Here is a 7,662-nt window from a genome sequence, read left to right as displayed (position 1 = left end):
CTCGTTTAGCACTGATCTCCTCAATTGCAATCTTCATCATATCTTCCAACGGTCGCAGCAGAACTTTTAGGATAGAAGGGATGGCCACTGGACTTAGAGATCTTATCGAAGATGTCGATGGGGAGCTTAAAAGCATAGACCCAGATGCAGGAGAAGTGGGTGATGACCGTGAGGAAGTTGGAGAAGCTATGGAGATATCCAATTGTGAGGGACTGGAAGGTAGAGCCATAAGTACCCCTGTTTGGGTTGAGCTTAGCACAATCTCTGTCCCCACAGGTTTAAGAGGAATCGTCAGCGAAAGAGGTTCCTCTGGTAAAGAGCTCGTTGTCACCGGCTTTGACTCGGAGGGAGGAACATCTGCTGCTTGCAGGTGGGGAGACGACGACGTGCCAGCATCCTCAGGAGTTGGAGAACCTACACAATAGAGCAGACAATATAAAAGAAAGAAACACCAGAGAAATTAAAGTGTGTAATTTCTACCAGTAGGGTAAAAAGGAAGATAACCAGACGCCTTGTCAGAAGGTGGTGGTGGTTGATCCGCCCAATTATAAAAGTCATCATCATCGCTTTCATCCTCATCAACATCCTCATGGTGAGACGAACTCCCATAGTCTAATGGTTCGTCGTCAGCAGCTGAAAGTTCAGGAGAGCTTGCGTGAGTATCCACTTGGGTTAGCCGGCCAGTCGTGGGACTAGGAATAATAGTCCCCGAATGTGGCAATAGTGCGGAGGAAGCGGGAGACTGACTCTCATTGAGATTAGCGAGCTCATCTGTCGCCAGTTCATTTGTAGGCAGTGCATCCCCTGCAGATGGAGACGTTGCAGGCGGTTCCCTTGAAGGCGAAGCAGCAGCACCAGGAGTCTGTTCGGGAAACGGTGAGATGTCGGGATCCATTGGAAGTTCATCCTCACCCTCTGCTTGATCCAAGGGATGGTGAGGGGAAAATTCTTCAGAAAATGCCGGTCCCCCAGAGTGAGGATCGGCATGCTCAGGACGACTTGTGACAGTTGATTCCTGCTCTTCCCCTCCACCAGCAGATTAAAAAGCACCCGCCATTAGCCTCTGAGCAGGAGGATCTACCAGCAGCTTTCTACGGGTACGTTTCTCGTAGTGAGCTTCTTCTACCTCAGAAAGAACCCTCTTTCCAGTTGCTTTGGCTCTTGAAGCTTCAGCAACCCTAGGGCTCGCTACTGGGGCATCATCTAGTCCCATCTCTTCTTCTCCTTCTTCAGCTGCATCCTCAAAATGTAAAAACTTGTCGATCCCCTTCAGACGAGATACACGACCACCCCCTTTTCGAGAAGAATACATCTTCCTAATTGCACGAAGGCCGGAAGTGTACAGTTTGTATTCTGGCATCGTAGAAGCTGTGTGATACCAAAAGGAGAGAATTAGGCGTTTTGTGGGGTAATCTGAAGGTAGCCCCAGTACAACCTGCGGAGGAGTAATACCAGGCTCGAGCTCCTTCGTATATGTTGCCCATAACCGAAAGTTGGCTCCTCGGATTCCCAACGTATAGTTGGTCATATCCGAATTGTCGAGCAAAACGATACGGTTGATAGGGCTCAATTATACATTTGTCATTTTGCCTGAAGAGGAGATAACCAGGTCTAATGTTTAGCAGCCAGTGGAAAACTCCCCCGTCCAAACGGGTAAAACCATTAGGACCAGCGGTATCTTGGAAGACTTGTCCATATCCTCCACCCTCAAAATCCGGGAAGCAGCGGAAGATGTCGTAGCTGAGGTCTCTCGACAGAATCTGACGGACCTTCACTACGTAAGTGCCTATCCAAGTAGCTTTTTCTAATCTCTGCACGAAAGGGATGAAGCCTCCATCCGTAGCAGAGGGAGCACTCATCAAATGTACACAATGTGAGGCGTACCAAGCCATTAGATAAGTATACGGCAATGGTACTCGAGGATTGGGAGTCACCAAGCTTTTCGCTCCTTCAGAGTCTATCTCTTTCACTTGGATAAACTCGAGGCACAGTTCCCTCAAACCGTGTTGTAAACAGCACGTCATAGCGGAAAGTAGATTTATGGGTCTCCCATGTGCTAAGAGGACAGCCGGATAAGCTACTTCAATCATCACAGCATCTATTGGTCTGGTAGGAACCACACACCGCTTCAGCCACAGCATGAGAAAACCCGCTAATAATGCCATATCAGAGATGGGAGTGGCTGCCTGGTGATGGAAGCTCTCGAATTCAGTCTGTGCTGGGAAGTCATCTTCTATTCCCTCGCTGACATAGTGAACGGTGGCGTCATTGATCAGAGCCTGGATGGTCTCAGGGGTGCTCGCCTCCCGACGAGACACAGCGGCATTCTTGTCAGACAAATTTTGGAAAAGATACTCGGCCCAGGATAGCTGTTTGATACCACGTCCGCGTGCCCCTGTCAGTTGGCCGCAGATTTGGAAATGACACATCACCTCCCATAGAGTGTCATATACCTCGGGGATGGTCTCCTTCAAGATCTTCAGCTCAGTTGACCCAGGGACAAACTCTTCATATGGTAAATCTCCAAAAGGAAGACCTGAGACATCGAACATTTCATGTAGGGCGAACCCTAATTCTCCTTCCGGTGTGAAAAACGTACAAGTCTCTGGATTGTACCGCTCCAGAATGGCGAAGAAGTTATATGGACTAAGAGTGATTCCATATTTAGTAGCCATAATAGGGCAAGCAAGCCCAGATTGAGATAATGGTCCCTTCAACTCTGCCAACACAAATTCTATCATTCGTGCCCACCAGCCTGTCTTGGTGGAATGTACCCATCCAGGAGCTCGGAATACTGCAGTCGGGAATTCTCCTTTGGCGGCCAGAAATCGTCGCATGAAAGTGTTAGCCGGGCTAGCTGTTTCTCCCAAAGGATATCCCCGTGAGAATAAGCAAGGTTCCAAGGCTGACACTTGTCGATTATAACCAGCGGTATTCACGCCCTTGTGAGTCAGAACCCCAACAGCTACCCCATCTTGCTCCCTCACCAAGTCCCAATTCATGTGATGGGGAACAGAAGCACATTGGTAGTAGGAGATGGGAAACATCCTGTGCATGTCAGGGAGGAAGAAGCGACGGTCTCCGATCTGCCTAAGCCACTTGTAGTGACCGCCGTGTACGATCTCCTTTGAGATAGTGACGCGATCCCCAAATAAGAAAGCTGGCTTGGCGAGTTTCTTGCGAGACCCCGTCTCAAACTTAGCGTCCGTAACTAAAACCCTGAGTACATCAGTATTTGGATCTGAGATTAAAGTGATACGATCTTTGTCGGTGTCCTGGAATATTGGGAGTTCTTAACGCAGATTGAATTGCATATTAGAGTCCACACCCCCCCCCATGCCCGAAGTGGTAACGAAGATTGAGAGGTTCGCGGGTGTAAGGCACTGCCAAAGAAAGAAATATTCAATCAGTCAAGTGAAGGGAGCTTTAGCTAAGTCCATAAGAAAGAAAATTATCAAACGCACAGTTCAAGTCTGGCGTTTAATTTTCATCAACGCAGAGATTAAATTCTACGTTAAGCTGTCGAACGCACAGTTCAGATCTGACGTTTAAAGTTCATTAACGCAAAGGTCGAACTCTGCGTTAAATTTTCGAACGCACAGTTCAGATCTGGCGTTTAAAGTACATTAACGCAAAGGTCGAACCCTGCGTTAAATTTTCGAACGCACAGTTCAGACCTGGCGTTAATTTTCATCAACGCAAAGGTTAAACTCTGCGTTAAGTTTTCGAACGCACAGTTCAAGCCTGGCGTTAAAAATTTCATAAACGCAAAGGTCAAGCCCTTGACGGCCAAATGTGGCCTGTGCGTCTGTGATGCTTGAGCTTCTGAACGCAGAGTTCAGCTCTGCGTTATAATCTGCCTGTGCGTCTGCATTGATGGAATTCTTAAACGCGGAATTTAACCCTGCGTTTCAGTTCAATAACGTAAGAAATTTATCTGTGCGTTCAGACTCGACCACACGAATTCCTCTATGTTTATAGCCAAGATATGGTTCCAAATAAATAGAGGGAGGCTAATGTCAACCATCAAGGCGACTAAAGTCAAGAAGAAACAAGTGACTCCACTGAAGAGTCCATTGGATGAGTACAATTAGATTACAATCAACTAAGTCTGACAATGTCTTCTAAATTTTGGGATCCAAAGTATTCCGAAAATTCGTCCCAATCAACCGCGAACTTTCGAAAACTTTGGAGGGGGTTCTGTAGGCTGTCTAAAAATCACAATAGATAGTCGATCCCTATCAAGCCCTGATAATGAAAGTTACAATCAGACGACTTTCTGATCTTTGCATAAAAACAATGTATATTAGCACCGAGTAAAAAAAGAAAAAGACAAGTACATGAAATGGTCACTGAATCGCGATTCAGTGTTGTGAATCGAGATTCACTACACTGAATCGCGATTCATTGCATTGAAAATATATTCAATTTTTATTGTTTCAATATCCATTATTAAGTTTTACCTCAAATATTTTTCCATGTCTCTTTTTGTCCTTTATGGAAAAAATCTTCACGCCATCTTCTTCTGATATACTGTTGATACTCATATCATAACAGGATGACATTATCTCACTCTGTACCTCATAAAACATTATTCGAGTGTACAACTCTGCTACATCCCTCTCCAATAACAATGGAGTGTCCATTCTTGGCATCGACTTCGTTCCTTCATAGTTTAATCTTGCGTTTGTATGCCTTTGCTTCTCCATAGCACTCTCGTATCGGAGATAAAATTCTGTCAATGTGTCAGATCTACGGTTGAATTTGTCAAAGAAACTGTTCTCACTCTCTGATATTGATGTAGTCCGCAATAAACCGGCCATTGGATCATCAGCATAATAGGCTGGAATCCATGACTCCCGAATGTTATACAGTTCACACAACCATTCATTACTTTCAAGCTTATATTCTTTCATAACATCTTTCCAACCGACTTCAAATGTTGCTGGATCTATATCTATACTCCAAATCAGTGCATTGATCTTCCTCTTGAAATCATCCATCTTCGAAATGCATTTTGCCAACTACAATATAAATATATAACGAAAGATTCAGTATTTGTCTAATGAGGATTCATTATATTTATATGTGGGATTCATTACCTTTTGGTTAAATTTCTTCATTATGTGCCACATGCACAAGCGGTGACGTGCTTCTGTAAAGACAGTTGGTATAGCTTGCTTCATGGCAGGGCACTGATCTGTAACAATACACTTTGGCTCGCGAATCATGCATTTCATGAATACCTCAAAAATCCAGACATAGTTATCAATGTCCTCTTTAGCTATCAATCCTGCTGCAAATACAACACACTTCTTATAATTGTCGAGACCAGTAAATGGAACAAACTTCATGTTGTACCTATTGTATCACATACAAAAAATATAAGATTCACTATGATATATAATTACAATATTGAAAATAGTAAGAGATTAACTATAAAATCTTACTTGTTTGTGGAATATGTAGAGTCAAATGATATCACATCTCCAAATACATCGTAATTTCTTCGACCAATAACATCTGCCCAAAAAATGCGAGTTAATCGACCACCTTCATCGACTGCATAATCATAGAAAAATCCATCACTCATCTCCTTCTTATCCGTGAACTTCTCGATGATCATTTGAGCATCTCGATCACCAATATAAAGCTTCACATCCCTACTCCAATTTTTAAACTCGGTACAGGTAGCACCAACATTAGAATAACTTCCACACAACTCTTTAGCAAAGTTATATGTTTTGTTAGGCCCCATGTTGGCTTTTGCTCCATCAAATACAAGTTTCTTATGTGCGAGTCCGAGAACTCTATTTGACTTCAAAAATTGTTTCCCACTACCGGAGACCAAAGAATGAGAATGCTCTTCAACAAATGAGAGAACATTATATCCTTTCAAACCATCAAACTTAAACACGACTTTAGCTTTGCAACCACATCTACTAGATACAGTTCTCCTTCTCTTTTTCAAAATGCTACTAGACTCATCAATATCAACATCCATCTTTGATTCATTGCTGCCAGCTCTACTGCAAACAATGTGTTTAAGAAGAACTGTACCGTCCTCATGTTTCTTCTCTGTATGCCGTCTGATCTCAAACCCACTTTTACGTCCATACTCTCGGTAAAACTCTATACCATCCTCTAGTGATCGGAAGCTTTGGTTTAGATAAGGTTTAAATTCGGCTTCAACCCGAGGTTTCCAATACATACCACCACCTGGTGATTCAAAAGGAATCGAGCTAACTTCGTCCATTCCATCTTCCAAAAAATCACTGTCCGATGCATTTATAACATGTGGTTCCTTAATTTGTTCATTGCTGCCTACAACTGAAAATAAAAGAACATAAATAATATGGCTATGTTCTTATATACTGAATCTGGATTCATCGCAATGAATCTGGATTCACTGGAGTGAATCTCGATTCACTAATTTGAGTACATATGGTTTATATGGTTAAATTCAATGCAGTGAATCTCAATTCACTAATTAAACCATATATGGTTTATGTATATTAACAGTGAATCTCGATTCACTAATTTGAGAATCGAGATTCTCTATGTTTGTGTGAATAAAAATCTCGATTCACTAAGTAGCTATTCACTTTAGTGAAAAGAGATACATCCAATGAATCGCGATTCACTCTAGTGAATCTCGATTCAATGTAGTGAATCTCGATTCACTTGAGTGAATCGAGATTCACTGCATTGAATTGAGATTCACTAGAGTGAATCGTGATTCATTGGATGTATCTCTATTCGAGTGAATCTCAATTCAATGCATTGAATCGAGATTCACTAGAGTGAATCGCGATTCATTGGATGTATCTCTATTCACTAGAGTGAATCGCGATTCATTAGAGTGAATCGATATTCATTATGAAAAACACTGCAATCTATAACAATGAATCTCGATTCAATGCAGTTAATCTAGATTAACAACTATAACGTGTTCAACTGAATTCAAACTCTCCATTTAAATATCCATAAAATATTAAGCGTGTAAGCTCCTATATAATAAATAATATGACTAAGTATTTAAACACTGAATCTAGATCCATTACATTCAAAACAACTAGACCCTGCACACCTGAATTCAAGCTCTCCATTTAAATCTCTATAAAATGTTTAAAGGTCAGCTGCTGGACGATGATCGAGAGAGCTGAAAAACGCCGAACGAGAGATGCTAGACGACGAACGATAGCTGCTGGACAATGAACGACAGAGCTGAAGAACGCTGAACGAGAGCTGCTGGAAGATTTCCCGATGAACGAGAGCTGAAGAACGATGAACGATGAACGAGAGCTGATGGACGATTTCTCGATTGTGAGAGAGATGCTCTTCGTGACTGTTGGGTTGCCTGAGCCGTGAGAATGCATGGGGAAATGGAGAACTCAACAGAGAGACATTAATTACCTCTCTTTAGTGGGATGTTTATTTTACCTGATTACCCTTATGCAGCTTTAATCTCAGCCATTGGATGAATCTAGATCCAATGGAGAGGAGAGGTTTTTAGTTTTTAGGATAGTGAGGTTTGTATTTGAACCTCTCCCTATATATATATATATATATATATGTACATATATAAGTATATTTATATAATAGTATAAATACATATAAGAGTATAAATATATATTTATATATCTATACATATATATAAAC

The sequence above is a fragment of the Asparagus officinalis genome, chromosome 7 (assembly GCF_001876935.1).
Source record: "Asparagus officinalis chromosome 7, Aspof.V1, whole genome shotgun sequence".
Taxonomy (NCBI): Eukaryota; Viridiplantae; Streptophyta; class Magnoliopsida; order Asparagales; family Asparagaceae; genus Asparagus; species Asparagus officinalis.
This window is presented reverse-complemented; position numbering follows the sequence as displayed.